We start from the raw sequence: 20,290 nt of genomic DNA, 5'->3' as shown, positions 1-20,290 counted from the left end.
GCTTGTTCAAACACTTAGTGCAACTTTAAGAGGGAATGTGAAATCTGGTAATGAAAGTATTAACAGAAATACTTTCAGTGTCTAGGCTATAATATTGTGTTGAATGAGTATATTATTAAAAAAAATATTAAGGGCTCTAACAAATGTTGGCTTCCCTGTGGCTCAGATGATAAAGATTCTGCTTGCAATGCAGGAGACCTCAGTTCAGTCCCTGAGTCAGGAAGATCCCTTGGAGAATGGTATGGCTACCCACTCCAGTGGGCTTCCCTGATAGCTCAGCTGGTAAAGAACCCAACTGCAATGCAGGAGACCTTGGTTTGATTCCTGGGTTGGGAAGATTTCCTGGAGAAGGTATCTTCTTGCCTCGTCAGAGGAGCCTGGCAAATCCATGGGGTCGCAAAGAGTTGGACAGACTGAGCAACTAACACTTTCAGTTTCACGGTAAATGTGGTATTAGGATACAGTTTTAACACAGTAACACACACACACAAATAACTGGCCATTCTCTCTGAGAATGTTGAGAAAATATAATAGGAAAAATTATATGTGGGAATTTACAAGGTGCACTTGTCATTCTAAAATGTATATAAGCAAAAAAGAATAGTTTGGAAAATCATGGTACAATCACCAAACTGTAACTGGTCTTCACAAACTACAAAAGAGAGTAATCCATTAATGGCTTTAGCCAGTAAAGGAAGTATCTGATTAAAGACTTTGTACACGTTTCTATATGTGTACTTTACACTATAAAAAATACAGAAACAATGTTTCGTTAAATTAGAAAGGACTTTCCACTTTTACATTTCCTTACAACATTCCAAACAATATATGTAGATCCTCTCTTCTCTAGATATAGAACTTAATTCCTCTCCTCTTAAGAGTTGGCTGGACTTATTAACTTACTTACAGAGACTACAGAAAAGGAGAAATAATAGTAATTTTACAGCAGAAAAAAAAAACCTAGCAGATATAACTTTAAGTGATCAACATTAATAACATTTGTGATAATTATGTTAATATTATTTGCCTTCTGACATACAGTAATGATAAGGTCACTTCACCTCAGCATTAAATTTCTGAAAAATGGCAAGCCTAATCATGAGAAAACATTAAAAAAATTGATGGGCACCCTACAAAATATCTCACCAGTATGTTTCAAAGCTGTCAATGTCATGATAAGCAAGGAAAGTCTGAGATACTGTCACAAACAGTGGGGACTAAGAAACTTGATGGTTAAATGTAATATGGCATCTTGAATGGGATTCAAGAAGAGAAAGATGACATTAAGGGAATTTATGAAATTCTAATAGCATTTGCAATTAGTAGTAATATATGTATGTGCTCAGTTGCTAAGTGTGACCACATGGATTGTAGCCCAACAAGCTCTTCTGTCCATGGAATTTTTCAGGCAGGAGTATTAGAGTTGGTTGCCATTTTCTCTTCCAGGGGATCTTCTCAATACAGGAATGGAACCTGTATCTCCTGCATTGGCAGGCAGATTCTTAACAATGAGTCACCTGGGAAGCCCAGTAGTAGTAATACGCCATTGTTATTTTTTTTTTAATTTTAGCTCAGAAATCATATGCCGTAATTAGGTAAGATGTTTATAAATGGAGAAATTAAGTGAAGGTACAAAATTACTCCCTGAACTATTTTTGCAACTGTTACACAAATCAAAAATTATTTCAAATTTAGAATTAACAACATAAAAATATTTAAAAAGAAAGAACAGTGGAAGCAGTAAATGGACTGGTAACTTAGGAGCCAGTTGGAAAAGTTATGAGGTTGTGCTAAAGACATAGATGGGAGATGCAGACAGACAAGATTGGAGATATGGTCATGATACTGCCTGTGCAGTACTTGGAACCTGATTATTATGTGAAAGGTGAAATGACAACTGAAAACCAGTCTTTGCTCAGAGTGAATCAACCTATATTTGTCTTAGTGTATGGGATATAGGAGGGGAGGTAACGAAGAGGTGGTGATAACTGTTTCCATTTTAGACACAATTTGTCCTTCTGTGATATCCATTCATCTCCAGAAGGTAATTACAGTTTTGCATGTCACTATAAGCTTAGGAGATAAAGGCTGGCAACCAATCTATTTGTGGAAGTGGAAACTTCCAAGAATAGGATAATGACCTCACTCAGGAATGTGAGTAAAGTGAGAAGAAGGTTAAAGAAAGAAAGTAAAATACTCCCAAACTATCACCTGGGAGGCAGTAATCAACACAGGGGCAAATGCAAGTTATACAAAAAAATAGAAGTGATAAATTATTCCATGTTCTTTGATAAAGAAAATGTATGAAAGATTAATTTCATGAAAGAGAAGTTAGGGGATAGAGTTGGGAAAATGTTCAAGGGGCTAAAATGATATGTAACACATTTAATTTTATCAAACAGTAAATGAAACCAGGATGTGGCTTCAACGACTCAATATCCTAAAATGTATGGACATACCATGACTTCAAGTAGAATTAAATATATCATATGAAACTGATAGCATCCTAATAAATATAAATTTATCCTTAGAATGGGTGAATTCAAGTCTAAATGGAATGGTTAAGGAAAGTTTTATTGCATTAGCCACACTTTGAATAGAGCAAGAAAGAATATGGTCAGTTAAGGAAAAGAAACAAAGACAGAAATTGAAAGAAATTAGAGTGAAAATTTAGGGTATTTAAGGGGATCAGTAGGATGCTACATTGGAAGGTAATGTTTAAGTGAACTTATTAGAAAGTTGAAGCATTATTAGTTAGATTGTATCTTGCTATATCTGTAAACATAAGCTAAATACTAGCTAAAATGAATTTTAGTAAAATCTAAGTCTATGAACTAAAGAGCCTCTTGAAAGTGAAAGAGGAGAGTGAAAAACTTGGCTTAAAGCTCAACATTCAGAAAACAAAGATCATGGCATCTGGTCCCATCATTTCATGAGAAATAGATGGGGAAAGAGTGGAAATAGTGTCAGACTTTATTTCTGGGGGCTCCAAAATCACTGCAGATGGTAACTGCAGCCATGAAATTAAAAGATGCTTACTCCTTGGAAGAAAAGTTATGACCAACCTAGATAACATATTCAAAAGCAGAGACATTACTTTGCCGACTAAGTTCTGTCTAGTCAAGGCTATGGTTTTTCCAGTGGTCATGTATGGATGTGAGAGCTGGACTATGAAGAAGGCTGAGCGCCGAAGAATTGATGCTTTTGAACTGTGGTGTTGGAGAAGACTCTTGAGAGTCTCTTGTACTGCAAGGAGGTCCAACCAGTCCATTCTAAAGGAAATCAGTCCTGGGATTTCTTTGGAGGGAATGATGCTAAAGCTGAAACTCCAGTACTTTGGCCACCTCATGCGAAGAGTTGACTCATTGGAAAAGACTCTGATGCTGGGAGGGGTTGGGGACAGGAGGAAAAGGGGACGACAGAGGATGAGATGGCTTGATGGCATCACCGACTTGATGGATGTGAGTTTGAGTGAACTCCGGGAGTTGGTAATGGACAGGGAGGCCTGGCGTGCTGCGATTCATGGGGTCACAAAGAGTTGGACACGACTGAGTGACTGAACTGAACTGAACTGAAGTCTATGAAAAAAAGCAATTTCAGATGAATTTTAGTTTCAGATAAATATGAGATATGTAAGATATGGGAAATCACACTAAATGCACAATATGTTACCTAATAATTCAATTAGATACAACTATGAAAAATTTTTGTAAGGGAAATAATCATTGAAATTCATGTTAAAGTTAGAAAACAATGAGTACAAAAGAATTAACTGTTAAACTTAATAATACAAGTTGTAAATTTTATTAAAAATTGTCTAACAGGCCATCTATTTTTTAAAAAATAGATGTCATCATATGTCATAATATTTAAATCAGATTTTTAAGTTTATGAAGAATAATTATAAAATGTCACTTTCTAAGAAATTACCACTTTTATTAAAATTTAATGTGATAATCATATAACAGAATGCGTAAGATTAGTAAAAAATAAAATTAATTAAATTGATTGGATACTAGTGGGTTAGTTAACAACTGCTATAGTAGGCAAAAAATGTCTCTTTCATGTTTGCTTTTGAAAATATTTTTACTGGATATTTAACTCTGTCTGGTGGATTTCTTTTTTCTTCTATAATTAAATGATGATCCTCCACTGTTTTTTGGCTTGTACTATTTCTGACCAGAGGTATGCTATCATCTTTAGAATCTCTTTATATAATGTGCCATTTATCTCTGACTGCTTTTAAGATTGGTTTTGAGTACTTTAATTATAATGAAATAGTATAATTTTCTTTATGTTTCCTGTAAGTGAGATTTATTTTTATTCTTGAGTGCAGTTTTGATTAAAATTTGAAAACCTTCCACCATTATTTTTTCAAATATTGTATAGTCCTCTTCTTTAAAAACTCCAGTTTTATGTATATAACTGACTAATGCTGCCCCACAGCTGATGATATTCATGTTCATATTTTTTCTACCTATAGTTTACTATGAATACTTTTTGCTCTTTATGAGTCTCACCACCTTATGTTATGCAGTATATAGTATGCTATTAATCTCAGTAAGTGATTTTTTTTTTTTTGTTCCAGGTATTGTAAATTTTATTTCTAGGAGCTAAATTTGTGTCTTTTTATAACTTTCATTTATCTACTAATCATATTAAGCTTTCCTCTACTTCCATAAAAGAGTTATAACTGTATAGTTATAATAAAGTTAAACTAATATAGCTATACCACAGTTATAATAAACTTTTCAATATTCTTGTTGACATTCTCTCATTTGAATAACATCTCAATGTTTTTCTATTGCTTGGCTTTTCCCTTCCATTATAGGAGGTATTTGCTGGCTTCATTGCATGCCTGAGAAATTTTCGATGGATGCCTAACATTTTGAATATTACCTTGTTGACTTCTGAATAATTTACAACATCCATAAATATGCTTGAGCTTTAATCCAAAATGCAATTAAGTTACGTGGGAAGAATCACAGTTTTCTTTGATGAGATCAGGGCAGCAAATATACTAAGGTTAATCTTTCTCTATTACAGATTTTTATTCTATAAAATAGAATGTCTGGTTTTCTCAGATATAATTTTTCTTTTTAATTCATTTTATTCAAGAGTCTGTTATTCATGGAATGCTCTCTAGATTTATTGAGATAATAGAAAGCTAATTGATGTCCTACTGTTTTAGTAGTTTGCATCTGGGCCAAAGGATTCATACTAGTATGTTTCATGGGAATCAACTTATTGTGAAAATCTACATTGCTTTTATAATTGATCTTTTGATTTTTTTTCCTGATTGGATAGTTAGCTTTCTTGGAAGGAAGCTCCTCAGAATATTCACATACCCCCCTAGACAGCATCAATCTCTGTACATTTGAAGAAACAGATACCTTTCCCAGTCTTTATGGACTGGCTTTGACAGGGAAAGACCTTCCTCAATCAGCTAAGCTAGAGATTCTGAGTCTTTCTTTTGTTAAACAGATAATACAATCTTCACACTCTCTTTTCTTCCCAGAGAAGACTCTTGATTGAAAACCTTTTTGGCATCAGCTGCAGTAAGTTCGCACCCCTATTCTTTGGGGCAGTGCACTGAAAGTCTGGGACGTTGGATGCATTCGCTATTTCTTTCCCTCTTGGGGGAGAATGTCAGGATTGTGTGCCTTTTCCCAACCTTGCACAGCCATCCTACTCACAATAAGCCATCCAGTCATTAGTCCTGGGATAGTATAACTGAAAGGTTGTGTTGTTGGATATATGTTCCACTCCTCTCCTTCCCTCCTGGGTTGTATGATTTCTCCCAATCTTGCACAGCTCTGGTTGCTGCAGTAAACTACTTACCCCTTTATTTTCTTCATGGATGGCTCCAGATGTCCAGCTATGCTGGTTCCCCTTGCACTTCCTGTGCTAAGAAATAAATGGCTTCTGGGGCAGAACCCCAAACAACCAGGAATCTTGGATGCATGTTATTTCTTTCTCCTGAGGGAGAAGTCATCAGCCAAAGCAACCTTTCTAGGCTCTGAATTGTGCTGGCTTGGGTAAAGGGGTGATATAGGTAAGTGGATATTGTTCTTATCCATCTCAATGTGACTGTTCTCTTGTTTCATTTGGATACTGTTACTTAGCTGTGTCTCCTGCTTTGCGGTAAGATTCTTTACCCAATGACCTATCAGACTACAATCTGTGACTGTTCTGTCTATTGTGTGGTTCTCAGGTTATTTTGGAGACGAGATGGCAACCCACTCCAGTGTTCTTGCCTGGAGAATCCCAGAGGGGAGACTGGTGGGCTGCCGTCTATGGGGTCACAAAGAGTCGGACACAACTGAGTGACTTAGCAGCAGCAGCAGGTTATTTGGTAGTTTTAAAAGAGAAAAGCAATATAACAATTTTACTGACATTTAGAACACTTTAAATGTATGATGGATTATGACTTTTAATAAAATATCATGATTCCTTTATTAAACATGCAGGTGAAACGCCTATACATGATATGGACAAAGATTATTAGATTGCCCTGCTAACAGTTAGGGTCCATACTTTAAAATTTTTACTTTCAATAACATGTTTTTCTACTTTTGCTATGTTTAAGTTACTATGTTTTTAGCTTTCATACTTCTAAGCTAGAATAAATTTAGGCAAATATTTTATAAATTGCTATGAAAAGGTAAAATAATTAAGAAAATAAATATCTTTGATGATGTTTATGAAGATAAGGAGAAAACTGAATTTGCCTATAAAACTTACCTTGAGTGATAAGCTAATGTGAAAATATGATGGTTTTGAACATTCATCTAAAATGAAATAAAACAGAAAAGTGAAAATTGGAAATGTGATATCTGAAATATGAAATGTATTGGACTTTTATTAAAATATTGTCCAGTAGGTTGTCTTTATGAATTTTCAAATATAATGAAGCATCAAAAATGTTTGTTTTTTCCCCAAATACAGCAAAGAGAATACTCTAAAACCAAATAGTGTATTTTCTAGTAGAAAAATCAAAGTAATATTCACCCATACAAAACTGATTAGTTTTGTTGCTAAGAGCAGAGCACATCCCAGAACAGAAACATCATTCAAAATCATCCTATTTGTAGAAAAACATGCCCAAGTCAAAGTACTCTGAGAAGTTAGTAAAATCAGATATAATTTTAATGAAAATAGTATTTTCCCAGAGAAAGCATAAAAAGCTATCGGCAAGTTTCCTCTATCAAATGACGGACTTAATATAATATTAATGCCTCTAATGTGGAAAAGCAATTTTATTATATATTCATGCTAGAAGATGGTTTAATTTGCCTTTGGACAAAAACATTGACTAAGAATAAATTAGCCTTTGCCATATGAGTAGTTCATATGAAAAGGAAAAGTGTTTAGAAGTTTTTTTTTTCCCACTACATCCAATGTTAGTCACAAAAGAATTTTTTGATTTATTTAATAGTTATTTTTCAAACTATGATTTAGACTATAAATTATGGAGTAGAGTCTCTATGCATAGCATGGAATGGGTGGTCCTAAGATGATAATATGTATTTGTTGTAGTCACAGAAAAAGTCTGCTGTAATAATGCTCTACTGTTATTTATTCAGAATGAAAAATATAATGAAAATAAATAATATGAGCACATTATAATCACTGAGCTTTTAGCATGTTTTTAAAAACAAGTTTGAGTAAAATATCCTGCCTTGACATAATGAAATATTAATATATTAATTGTTAAGTAGAATAGTACTCACATAAGTTACTGAAAGTGAGAAATTAAAAGTGTACATTTAAGATTCAGATAATGCCAGAAAAGACTTTAATAAGTACTTTTTTTAAGCAACATGTCTAAATGGCATTATCAGAACCCTGAATAAACTGAACCTCTGAATTCATGATTGTTTAAAGTAATCTATGATTACAGCAAACTGCTTCACTGATGAAAGTTTGGTGTTACCTAACAGTAATGTTTGCTTGTTTTTATAAAGAAAATTATGACATCTTATTGGGCATATTTTGATACCATGTTCAAATGTTATAACAGAATGTAAAGAAAAGATTTCTAGGACTGAATAGATACAGTGATTACTGAGGGCTACAAGAACTTAAATTTCCAATAAAGAAACCCTCAGTCTTGTGGTAACAGACTGTAATATGTTCACTGGGGTATAGCACCTGTTGAAACACAAAATGCATTCTTTGATGGGCAACCTTACCTTATATGAGAGTTAAGCCAATAACTACCAGTTTCTTGCTGCCTTTCCTGATAATCTCTAATTATGTTGACATGTTGTATTTCTGTTAGCAAGTACACAATATATGTAATATGTTAGAACATGGTGAATATTATGGATAAAAACAAAGAGATGTGGGATGAGGAGTAGAAATTTGGGAGCAGAGATATTACATATAGTGGCAAGGCTCATCTTGATGGGAAATATAATTTAAGTAACTATTTGAAGTTGATGTAGGATAAAATCATATTCACAGGATAAGTCAGTGCTATAGTCAACACATACTGTTTACTAATTATTTGAATATTAGGTAATTAACTAATTACTAATTAATTGAATTAATTAGTGGTTAATTATTTAGTAATTAATTGAATATTAGCACCTACTTCCAAAATGAATAAGCCTAACTCCTGTCCTGAATGATATTCCTCCTCAAATATTGGGGAGATTAAGAGTAAAATTAGTAGAAAATTGCAACTTAATCCCGGCAGGACCACTAAAGGTGCACACTTTTTAGGAACAAAGATATGGATCAACCCACCAATCAAAGGACCTGTGACCAACTAAGGTGCTTGCTCAGAGCACAGGAAATATCAAGCAGGTAGTGAATAAAGATAGTTATAAATATTAGTTATGACCATGTGACTCTAACTGCTATAAGTATTTTTTATTTTTATGAGTATGCATCAATATTTGTTATGAATAAATTTATACAATATGTATTTCTGTCTTCTCTCTATTACTTCCTTATCTTCTAAAATAAGTTAAATTAATAATAGCTAATCCTACAGGACATCATTTAAGTTAGAGGAGATAAAGGATTGTCTAAAACCACCAAGAACAGTTTTCACCTTAGAACCCCTGTAAGGGACCAACTTTGTTGACTTATAGCCTCAAGAACCTTGAGAGTGTATATTTAAGACACTCTGTGGAACTTTGTAATGGAAGCCCTAGGAAATTAATACAAATATAAATAGACAGCTTGCCTGAGGACATTGCCCTTCATGGCTAACTCAAAAGTGAATCTGAAAAATATCAAAGTTGCCAGACCTTCACTTTACCAATCCCAGTCAAGCCCTTAGCTTTTGTCCATTACAAGATATTTTAGAAAATTTACACAGAATCATAGTGTCAGGTCCCTGTGCAAACAGAAAGCATTCTTTGATGGGCAGGCTTCCCACGTTAGAAAGCTAAAACTACAATAGCTACCAGCTTATTCATTTTGTGTCCTTGTTTTTTAATTTTGAAAATCCCTCATTTTGAACATAGAGATTTTGATATGCTGTTTCAAAATGTATATAGAAAAGCAAAAGGATGACTGTTTAAAAAGCAAAACTATACCATATGAAAAGTGCAATCATCTTAGAACAGATAACTAAAATAGTTCACATTTTATGTATTCATATGTTAGTCATTCATTTGTCTGACACTTTATGATACCATGGACTGTAGACCTCAGCGCTCCTCTGTCTATGGAATTCTCCAGGTAATGGGTTGCCATTTCTTTCTCCAGGGCATCTTCCCATTCCATGGATTGAATCTGGGTCTCCTGTACTGCATCTATCTAAAGGGAGATTCTTTACCATCTGAGCCATCAGAGAAGCTCATTTTATATGCCTTATTTTTAATAATCTAGTATTATTGACTCTAAAAAAGAACAAAATAACCTGAGTTTTATATGAAACTTCCTCTCAGAGTCTAAGTAAAATTGGTGGTTTATATTTTTGTGTTAAGAGAATGATTATTGTCTTCAACTACACTATCTCTACCTCTATATACCATCATCTCCCAACTAGGTACCTGCCACAACTTCCTAAACCTTTCCTAAAACTATCACCCTTAGTGATCCTTCTAAAAGCAAAATTTACATTGTTTTGTTCACATAAGCCTTTGCATAAACTTTGCTGTTGAATTTAAAGCAAAAATCCAGACAACATAGTGACAAAATTCTATTTCAGCTATTCCTTTACCTGTTCAAATAGCTTTATATGTTGTCCCTTCCATGTCCACCACTGAAAATTTATTTGTATCCATTCTGAACTATTGTTTTTCTAAATCGTACTATTACTTCGAGCCTTTCAGATCTTCTCACATATTGTTCCCTCTGATTCTCTATAATTGTAGGTTTCAGTTTAACTTTAGAATTTCCAAGAGCTCGACTCTGACAAAAACTATATTTTCTTATGCAATTCAAAAAAGTGAATATATGTTTGTATCCCATGGTCTGTCTCTGTAATATATGTAATGATTTGTTTTACTGAATGTTCATGGATTTTGGTTCTACTAGGTAGAGTGAAAGCAGCATGATGAGAAAGTCTAAGTTCATATTTTTCACAATGTTACCCTTAATGTTTCACACAAGGTATTGCACAGAATAGTGTCTCCAAATATTTTAAGTGGCTTTTCTGGTGTCTTAGTAGTAAAGAATCCACCTGCCAATGCAGGAGATGCAGGTTTGATTCCTGAATTGGAAAGATCCCCTGGAGGAGGAAGTGGCAACCCACTCCAGGATTCTTGCCTGGGAATTTCCTTGGACAGAAGAGCCTGGCAGGCCACAATCCATGGTGCTGCAAAGAGTCAGACATTACTTAGTGAATAAACACACACACATTAATTAACTTATAGATGAACTTGGAACCCATCTGCTTGATATTCATATAAAAGTTTCAGAAATATTTCATAATATTAAAAATACTATAAATAGATAAATGTTTTTAATAACCTCATGCTTTCAATTAACACTTTGAAAAATAGTACAGAAACAAAATGGAGAGAAAAATGAAGCATAATTGTCTTCTAAAAACAATTTTCAAAAATGGTAAAATTTAAATATATATACCAACCATGGACTCATAATACTCATTTAGAAAACTTTACCTTTTAATTTGATGAGGAAATGAAGTGTCAACATAAACAACATGAATCTTGATATGGCAATAATCAGATTGTAGCATCTGCTAATAAGTAATTACATCTAAAATATTCTGGAATATTAACTCAAGAGATAAGACACTGTCAAATTCACCATGCAATCTGTGATTTCACTGAAGTGAAGTGAAGTGAAAGTAGCTCAGTCATGTCCAACCCTCTGCGACTCCATGGACTGGAGTCACAAATAAATTTGTGTCCGTGGAATTCTCCAGGTCAGAATACTGGAGTGGGTAGCCTTTCCCTTCTCCAGAAGATTTTCCCAACCCAGGGATTGAACCCAGATCTCCAACATTGCAGGAGGATTCTTTACCAGCTGAGCCACAAGGGAAGATCAAGAACACTGGAGTGGGTAACCTATCCCGTCTCCAGCAGATCTTCCCGACCCAGAAACAGAACTGGGGTCTCCTGCATTGCAGGTGAATTCTTTAACAACTGAGCTATCAGGGAAGCACCTCACTGATCAACCCCACATTTTCTTTGGCATATAACACATACATGTACACATACAGATGAATCCATGTTTTAGGACATCTAGAAAAAAATAGAAGAGCACAAGGTTATTGTGATGTGTGTCTGCCAAGGTGTAGTCTGTGTGTGTGGTGTGTAGATGACGGTGACATGAATAGCCCTTGTGAATATTTCACAATGTAAATGTGTATCAAGTTGCACAATGTAAATATATAGAAATTTGTCAACTATATCTCAATAAAGTTCGAAAAAATTAGGTATATCATACACTATGGCCAAAATCTGATCTGGGAAACCTGGCAAGGCATACTGCTAACTAGGCAGACAACTGAATGAACCTCTTCTCAGATCTGCCCATGTGCCACTGGAATGTAAGTGACTGCCACCACTACTGATTTCAGTCACTCGGTTTCCATAAAGCAAACAAGTCTCTTTGTTATTTCACACTCATTTTTAAATAGTTTGAACTGATATTAGTAGTGCCATCTCAGAATAAATTTGTGCTGAAATTGTTTATACTGATTAATGGTGTATAGGTGGAATTAATTAAGGGACATTAATTTAAAAGTGAGAATTCTAGGTGTGTTTTATAATACCTGTTGATCTCATTCTCTCTCCTTTATATTCCTTTCTTTCCACCTCTTTTTCTTCCCTCTCTTCTTTTACCTCTTCATTTTCTATCTCATTTCATTATTTCTTTATTACCAAAATTTAGAGTCATTTGAGAAATATATATTATAAATAACAGCATGCTTAAATTTTATTTCATTTTCTATAATTCAACCTTATAAATATCTCTTTAAATATAAACTATTATAAAAGCACATGGTAATACACAAGGCCCATGATCAAATGACTACAATTAAAACAGAGAATATGATATAGAATTAACTATCCAATACTTTTTGGAATATCAGCTTCTATCAATGATCTAACAAAAATTAGATACAACCTTATATATTAAGGTTGTGACATTAAACTGTTCATTATAACTTACTGTAAGAATTAATGATATAATCACTTATTGTTTAGTGCCTGCTAATATTCAATAAGTTAATGAACTTGACAGTTATTTATTGAGTTCTCACCATGTGCTCAGCAGTTTTACAACCACAGTATGTGGACCTATGTTCTAGTCATGAGAAGCAAGCAACAAAATTGAATCTTCATAAATATAAGTGTTCTTCAGGGTCTATTTTAGATCATATGGTCAAGGACAGCCTCTCTAAAGAGGTAATATTTGGTTTAGATGTGAATTGTCAGGAGCAGTTATATCAAATCCTTTCAGAACTTTCATGAAGGAGTAAAAAATATCAATTGGTGACATAAGCTTCAAGGGAGAGACAAATGGTCAAAGTGACTAAAACCTGATGAAAGGAAGAGAAATAAGTGAGGTCAGACATGTGGGTAGGCATCATGGTGTGAGGGCTTCTCGGGTGGCTCAGATGGTAAAGAATCTGCCTGTAATATAGGAGACCTGGGTTTGATCCCTGTCATGAAGAGCCCCTGGGGAATGTAGTGGCTACCCACTCCAGTATTCTTGCCTGGAGAATTCTATGGATGGAAGAGCCTGAGTGATCACAAAGAGTCCTGAGCAGTTGTAATCTTTTTTGCTGCTGAAAGCTTTGAAATAGCACAAGAATTACTAAAATGTGACATAGAGAAAGCAAGTCAACAAGTGCTGTTAGAAAGATGATGCCAACAAGTTTGCTCAAAGCAGGGTCACCACAAAGTTTCAACTTGTAGAAATGCTATATTTGCAAAACACAATAAAGTGAAGCACAGTAAAACAAGGCAAGCCTGTAGGTGAAGTTATTGGCAGTCCCATTGGCATGCTTTCAAATAATAAGTCTCCCAAATATGTCCCTGCTCTAATTCTTACAACCTTTGAATAGGTTAGGTTATATGGCAAAAGAGACATTGCAGATGCAGTTTTATGGATATCAAAATAGATTATCCTGGATTATCTAGTCCAGTCCAATAAGAATCACATGAACATTTTAAAAGCAGAGAATGTTCTCAGGCTAAGACCAGAATGGGAGGTCAGAGAGATAGAAATATGAGAACTCAATTTACCATGGTTTGTTACAAAGATGAATGGAGCCATGCATCAAGGAATTTAGGAAGCATTAAGGAGGTTAGAGAGGCTCATGGACAACAGTTACCAAGTAGGGATCTCAGTCCTTCAACAATAGGAATTGTAAAACCTCAAAAAAGCTCAGAAATATATTCTTTCCTAGAGCTACAAGATAACATCCCAGGCTGGTCAGTTCTTTGATTCTGGCCTTGGTGACCTAATGAAAAGCATAAGTTGAACCCCCTTAAATTTATATGAGTGAGCAGTAGGATAACTTGTGTTGTTTTTAGCTACAAAACTGGTGGTAATTTATCATAGAAGCAATGAAAAATTAATACCAAGGGGCATGGTATGTCACTTAATACAGAAAACAAACACACTTACTCAAATTAGTCATCCATCTGAAACATCCTTCTGCTTTGCCTGCATCCAAACTGTAGGAGCTATTCAGTCTCTCTTAAATTCCAGTGTTGAAAAGATCCTTCTCTAATGTCAAACTGCATTTACAATAAGAGCTACATGATTTGGAATTTGATTATATTCTGTCTTGAATATTTCAGCACTTCTGTATAGAAACACAGTCTTCTCAATAACATCATGCATTCCTCCTGAGCAAGGACAATCTCAATATTTAGGACTCTCTTCTATATACTTTTGAAAGACGCGACAGGACAAATGGTGTAAAAGACTCAATAAAATATTGACAAAAGCCCTCATGGAATACCAGTACTGATATGCATCCACAATGAATTTGGCACCAATTTTCATCTATAATTATTAAAAATAGATTCTCCATGAAGAAACTTAACATGACTCTCCTGAATTCCCTCCTTTGTACTTGCTGCTATTTCTGATTTTGCTCTGTGATCTTCTATTGCTACAGGGCAGCCAGTTCCTTTTGTTCAATCCTGACTGAGTATATTTTCTCGTCTTGTACTGTGGACTCACCACGTGTTCTCTCCCTCCTGTTTACATATTTTCTGAGACAGAGTATAAATGACTTTCAACAGCATATTAAGAATGATTGTGTCTGATTCTTGATTAAAAACAATGGATATTCAAGAAATAGAGATGAATTTTGTTTGGTGTGAGAACTTTAAGTCAAATTTTGGCATAACAAAATGTTATTTGGGGACTGTCAATTCTAAAGAAAATTATGATTGTAGTTTCTAGTTGTCATTTATATTTGTTGTGGTTTTACACAATCACTTTGATAAAGTAGTAGAAGGAAGAATAAATGAATTGAAGGATGAAGCTAGTGACACTTCACAGCCTAATGATTGTTGATGATGTATAATGAAACCATTGTTATAAAATATTTATTATTCATATAAAATGGTAAAGATAAGTTATATTTAATAAATGAATTTTTATTAGTTTGCTCACTACCTAAGAGTTTTAATATACTAATAAAAATAAATCTACAGTTAATTCTCCAAAAGCCCTAAAAGTTATAAATTAATATGGTTTAAATTTTTCTAACATAATATTTCTTTTAATTCATTAATCTAACAATATATTGTTTTAATAATAAATTATCTGTCAATCACAGATTGTATTAAATCACGTTTTTAATACAAGAACTTCGTTTGAAAATTCTTAGGAATAAAACAGCAATGTTATTTTCAAAAACAACCCTTATTCAGGAGAGCATTAAAAGTAAACTAAATCTAAAATAAGTACAATCATTAATTTACACATGAACAATTTGTATTTAGCTGTTCAGTTGTTTTTCTCAATATAACATCAACAAGATTATTGAGAGAATATGCATAGTAAGTGGTACATTTGAGATGAATTTAACGATACCCCTGTCTTAGTTACATTCATCTCAACTGTACTACTTACAATGCATATTCTCTCAATAATCTTGCTGATATTATATTGAGAAAAACAACTGAACAGCTATATACAAATTATTCATGTGTAGATTAAGCTATGTTATGGCCTCCAATTAAAATAAATAAATTTATATTTAAAAAAACAAACAACAACAACAAAAAAGACAACTCTATAGACTTAACACTCACTTGTGTTTGATATAAACTAGACATCAATTTCTGCTTTATTGATTATGCCAAAGCCTTCTGCTTTATTGACTATTTCCAAGGCTGTGGAAAATTCTGAAAGAGTTGGGAATACCAGACCACCTGACCTGCCTCTTGAGAAACCTGTATGCAGGTCAGTAAGCAACAGTTAGAATGAACATGGAACAACAGACTGGTTCCAAATAGGAAAAGGAGTGCGTCAGGGTTGTATATTGGCACCCTGCTTATTTAACTAATATGCAGAGTACATCATGAGAAACGCTGGGCTGGATAAAACACAAATTGGAATCAAGATTGCCGGGAGAAATATCAATAACCTCAGATATGCAGATGACAACACCCTTATGGCAGAAAGTGAAGAAGTAAAGAGCCTCTTGGTGAAAGTGAAAGAGGAGAGTGAAAAAGTTGACTTAAAGCTCAACATTCAGAAAACTAAGATCATGGCATCCGGTCCCATCACTTCATGTCAAATAGATGGGGAAACAGTGGAAATGGTGGCTGACTTTATTTTGGGGAGCTCCAAAATCACTGCAGATGGTGATTTCAGCCATGAAATTAAAATACACTTACTCCTTGGAAGGAAAGTTATGACCAACCTAGACGGCATATTAAAAAGCAGAGTCATTACTTTGTCAACAAAGGTCCATCTAGTCAAGGCTATGGTTTTTCCAGTAGTCATGTATGGATGTGAAAGTTGGATGATAAAGAAAGCTGAGTGCTGAAGAATTGATGCTTTTGAACTGTGGTATTGGAGAAGACTCTTGAGAGTCCCTTGGACTGTAAGGAGATCCAACCTGTCCATTCTAAAGGAGATCAGTCCTGGGTGTTCTTTGGAAGGACTGATGCTAAAGCTGAAACTCCAGTACTTTGGCCACCTGATGAGAAGAGCTGACTCATCTGAAAAGACCCTGATGCTGGGAAAGATTGAGGGAAGGAGGAGAAGGGGACAACAGAGGAGGAGATGGTTGGATGGCACCACTGACTCAATGGACATGTGTTTGGGTGGACTCCAGGAGTTGGTGATGGACAAGGAGGCCTGGCATGCTGCAGTTCATGGGGTCGCAGAGTTGGACATGACTGAGTGACTGAACTGAACTGATACATTTAAATATATAACATAATAATATTAGTTAGGAAAATAATCTTTATAAAATACTAAACTGTTCCATGAACTGGTAGGTCATCCTAATATGATTCTTTCCTCAGTAATTAACTAAGAGTAAATGATTAGAAAAAGCAAGAAATAGAAGAGAGAGAAAAAAAGAAATTGCCAGCACAATCATTGGGAGGAAAATAGTTTTATCTGTCACATATAAGTGTTGCTTAAGGAAATGTTATCAGCTGTGTTTTAAGATTTATGGTTGGTTCTGATCTGATGTAAGGTTTTTCTGTTGGTTTTATTAAGAAATACAATCACTGCTCTATGGTATAAGAAAGAGAAAAGTACTTTGGACATTAGTGACAGAATAAGCCTTTTTTTTTTTTTTTTTTTTGCAGAAATACTTTAAAAGCCATCAATGCCAATATAAATTAATTTACAATAATGATGATAAAGAAACATTGGTTCTTAAAACCTCAGCTGGGGAGACCTTCCATAGAATTTTGAAACACTGTAGGTGCTGGCTTCTGGCCCAGATAGAGGAAATTATATTACATATTGTTAGGGCTGATAGAAATTTTACTTCAGTTGAGAATCTTTAAAATCCCACCAATCATGGAAATAGGAAATTCATGAACTTGTCCAAATTACTTCTTTTTTTTTTTTTTTCTTTCCAAGAAGAAAGCCCTGTTAAGGACAGAAAGGTGAAGATTAAGATCAGTGGAATATTAAACTAGTCTTCAAGAATGGTATAATTTCTAATGGTAACTAATTTAACTAATTTATATCTTGAAATTAAATGACTCTAAGAGTTTGAAGAAGACTAAGCTTCATTTTAACCTAATAAGTTTTTAATAAGAGAAAACAGTTAACATATCAGTCCTTATAAGAACTTATCAAACATATGGATACTTGCAAGTGTTTCTCAATGGATACATGCATTCATCTAAAGAAACAGATCGTTAGGTGTCAAGCATTTGAGTAGGCTAAGCATATTGAAAATTACATAAGCATATTGAAAATTACATAAAATGGTCCAAGTGTATGGAAAAAAAATCAAACTTTGGAGGGCCAAAACGTTGAATAATTAGGAAAATATCATATGTAAGATATGATGCAGGTAAAGGGAGAGAACAGTTCGTTACCAGGGAACACTGAGATTCTTTATTGTGAAAAGGATTATGCTATCCAAAGAAATATACAGATTCAGTGTAATTCCTATCAAGTTAGCAATGGCATTCTTCACAGAGCTAGAACAACTTTTTTTTTTTTTTTCAATTTGTATGGAAGAAAAAAGACTCTGAATAGCCAAAGCAATCTTGAGAAAGAAAAATGGAGCTGGGAAGAATCAACCTTCCTGACTTCAGACTACACTACAAAGCTGCAGCAATCAAGACAGTATGGTAATGGCAGAAAAAAAAAAACAGAAATACAGACCAGTGGAACAAGACAGAAAGCCCAGAGATAAACCCATGCACCTATGGGTATCTTACCTTTGACAAACAAGGCAAGAATATACAATTGAAGACAAAAGATTGTCTCTTCAACAAGTGGTGCTGGAAAAACTGGACAGCTACATGTAGAAGAATGAAATTAGAACACATCCTGACACGACTGAGTGACTTCACTTTCTTTCTTTCTTTCTTTCTTTCTTTAACAGCATACACAAAAATAAATTCAAAATAGATTAAAGACTGAAATATAAGGTGAGAAACTACAAACGTCTTAAAGGAAAACATAGGCAGAATACTCTTTGAAATAAATTGCAGCAAGATCCTCTTTTACCCACCTCTTAGAGTAATGGAAATAAAAACAAAACAACAAAAAAAGGGAGACCAAATTAAATTTAAAAGCTCTTGCATGGCAAAGGAAACTACAAGTAGGATGAAAAAACAACCAAATCAAAAAATGGGAAGAAGACCTAAATAGACATTTTTCCAAAGATATACAGATGACCAAGAAACACATGAAAAGATGCTCAACATCATTCATTATTAGAAAAATGCAAATCAAAACTACAATGAGGTGCCACTTCATACCAGTCAGAATGGCCATCATCAAAAAATCTACAAACACTAAATACTAGAGGTGATATGAAGAAAAGGAAACACTTTTGCACTGTTTGTGGGAGTGTAAGTTGTTCAGCTACTATATGTAAAAGTATGGCGATTCCTTAAAAATCTAGGAATAAAACTACCATGTAACCTGCAATTCTACTACTGGGCATATACCCAGAGAAACCCATAATTCATAAAGACACATGCACCCCATGTTCACGGCAGCACTATTTACAATAGCTAGGACTTGGAAGCAATCTAGATGTCCATCAACAGATGAATGGATAAAGAAGTTTGGTACATATATACAATGGAATACTATTCAGCCATGCAAAGGAATGAATCTGAGTCAGTTGAAGGGAGGTGGATGAACCTGAAGGCCTGTCATACAGAGTGAAGTAAGTCATAAAAAGAAAGATATCATGATTAACACACACACATATATATATATATAGAATCTAGAGAAATGGCATGGATGAACCCATTTGCAGGGCATGAGTACAAATGCAGACATAGGGAATAAACTTATTAACATATTAAGGGAAGGTCAAGGTGGGATGAATTGAGAGAATAGCATTAACACGTATACACTACCATGTATAAAACAGATAGCTAGTGGGAAGCTGCTATATAACACAGGGAACCCAGCCCAGTGCTCTGTGAGGACCTAGAAAGGTGGGATTGGAGGGTGGGAGACAGGCTCAAGAGGAACGGGATATATATATATACACACACATATATATATATATATGGCTGATGTGTGATTCTGTACAGCAGAAACCAACACAATATTGTAAATCAATTATCTTCCAATCAAAAAAATTAAAAAGGCAATGACTTGAATTTGGCATTAAATTTGACAATGTATTAGGGAAGCAGAAAGTATTTCTCAAACTGAGACAAACCCTTGTAGTAATTCAAAGAATAGACCGTGACTTGCTGGGACTTCCCAAGTGGTCCAGTGGTAAAGACTTCGTGCTTCCACTGCAGGGAGTGTGGGTTCAATCCTTGGTCAGGAAACTAAGAAACCACATGCCTTGTGGTGCAGCCAAAAAAGAAAAAAGAAGAATGTGGCTTATTGAGGATGTGTTATGAAGTATAGGATAAAATGTATGTATGTTTGAGAAGAGCGCATAGACATAAGGCTGAAAAGGTAGGTTAGAAACTGAGAAGGAAGATATTTAGCAGCTAAACTTCAATCTGTTTTTTTCCTGTACTGGAGAGACATCTCTTGGAAAGTCTTGGGATTCTCACATTGATGACAATTATAGTAAAAATTACTTTTATGTAAGATATCTGATTTGCATTATTTGGATTAACAAGTCAATCACCTGTATTCAAAATCATTTATAGAATTATACTGTATCCAGTGAGATTTATTTTATATTTGATTTAAT

This window comes from Oryx dammah, unplaced genomic scaffold (assembly GCF_014754425.2).
Source record: "Oryx dammah isolate SB20612 unplaced genomic scaffold, SCBI_Odam_1.1 HiC_scaffold_11164, whole genome shotgun sequence".
Lineage (NCBI taxonomy): Eukaryota > Metazoa > Chordata > Mammalia > Artiodactyla > Bovidae > Oryx > Oryx dammah.
Note: the sequence above shows the minus strand (reverse complement) of the source record.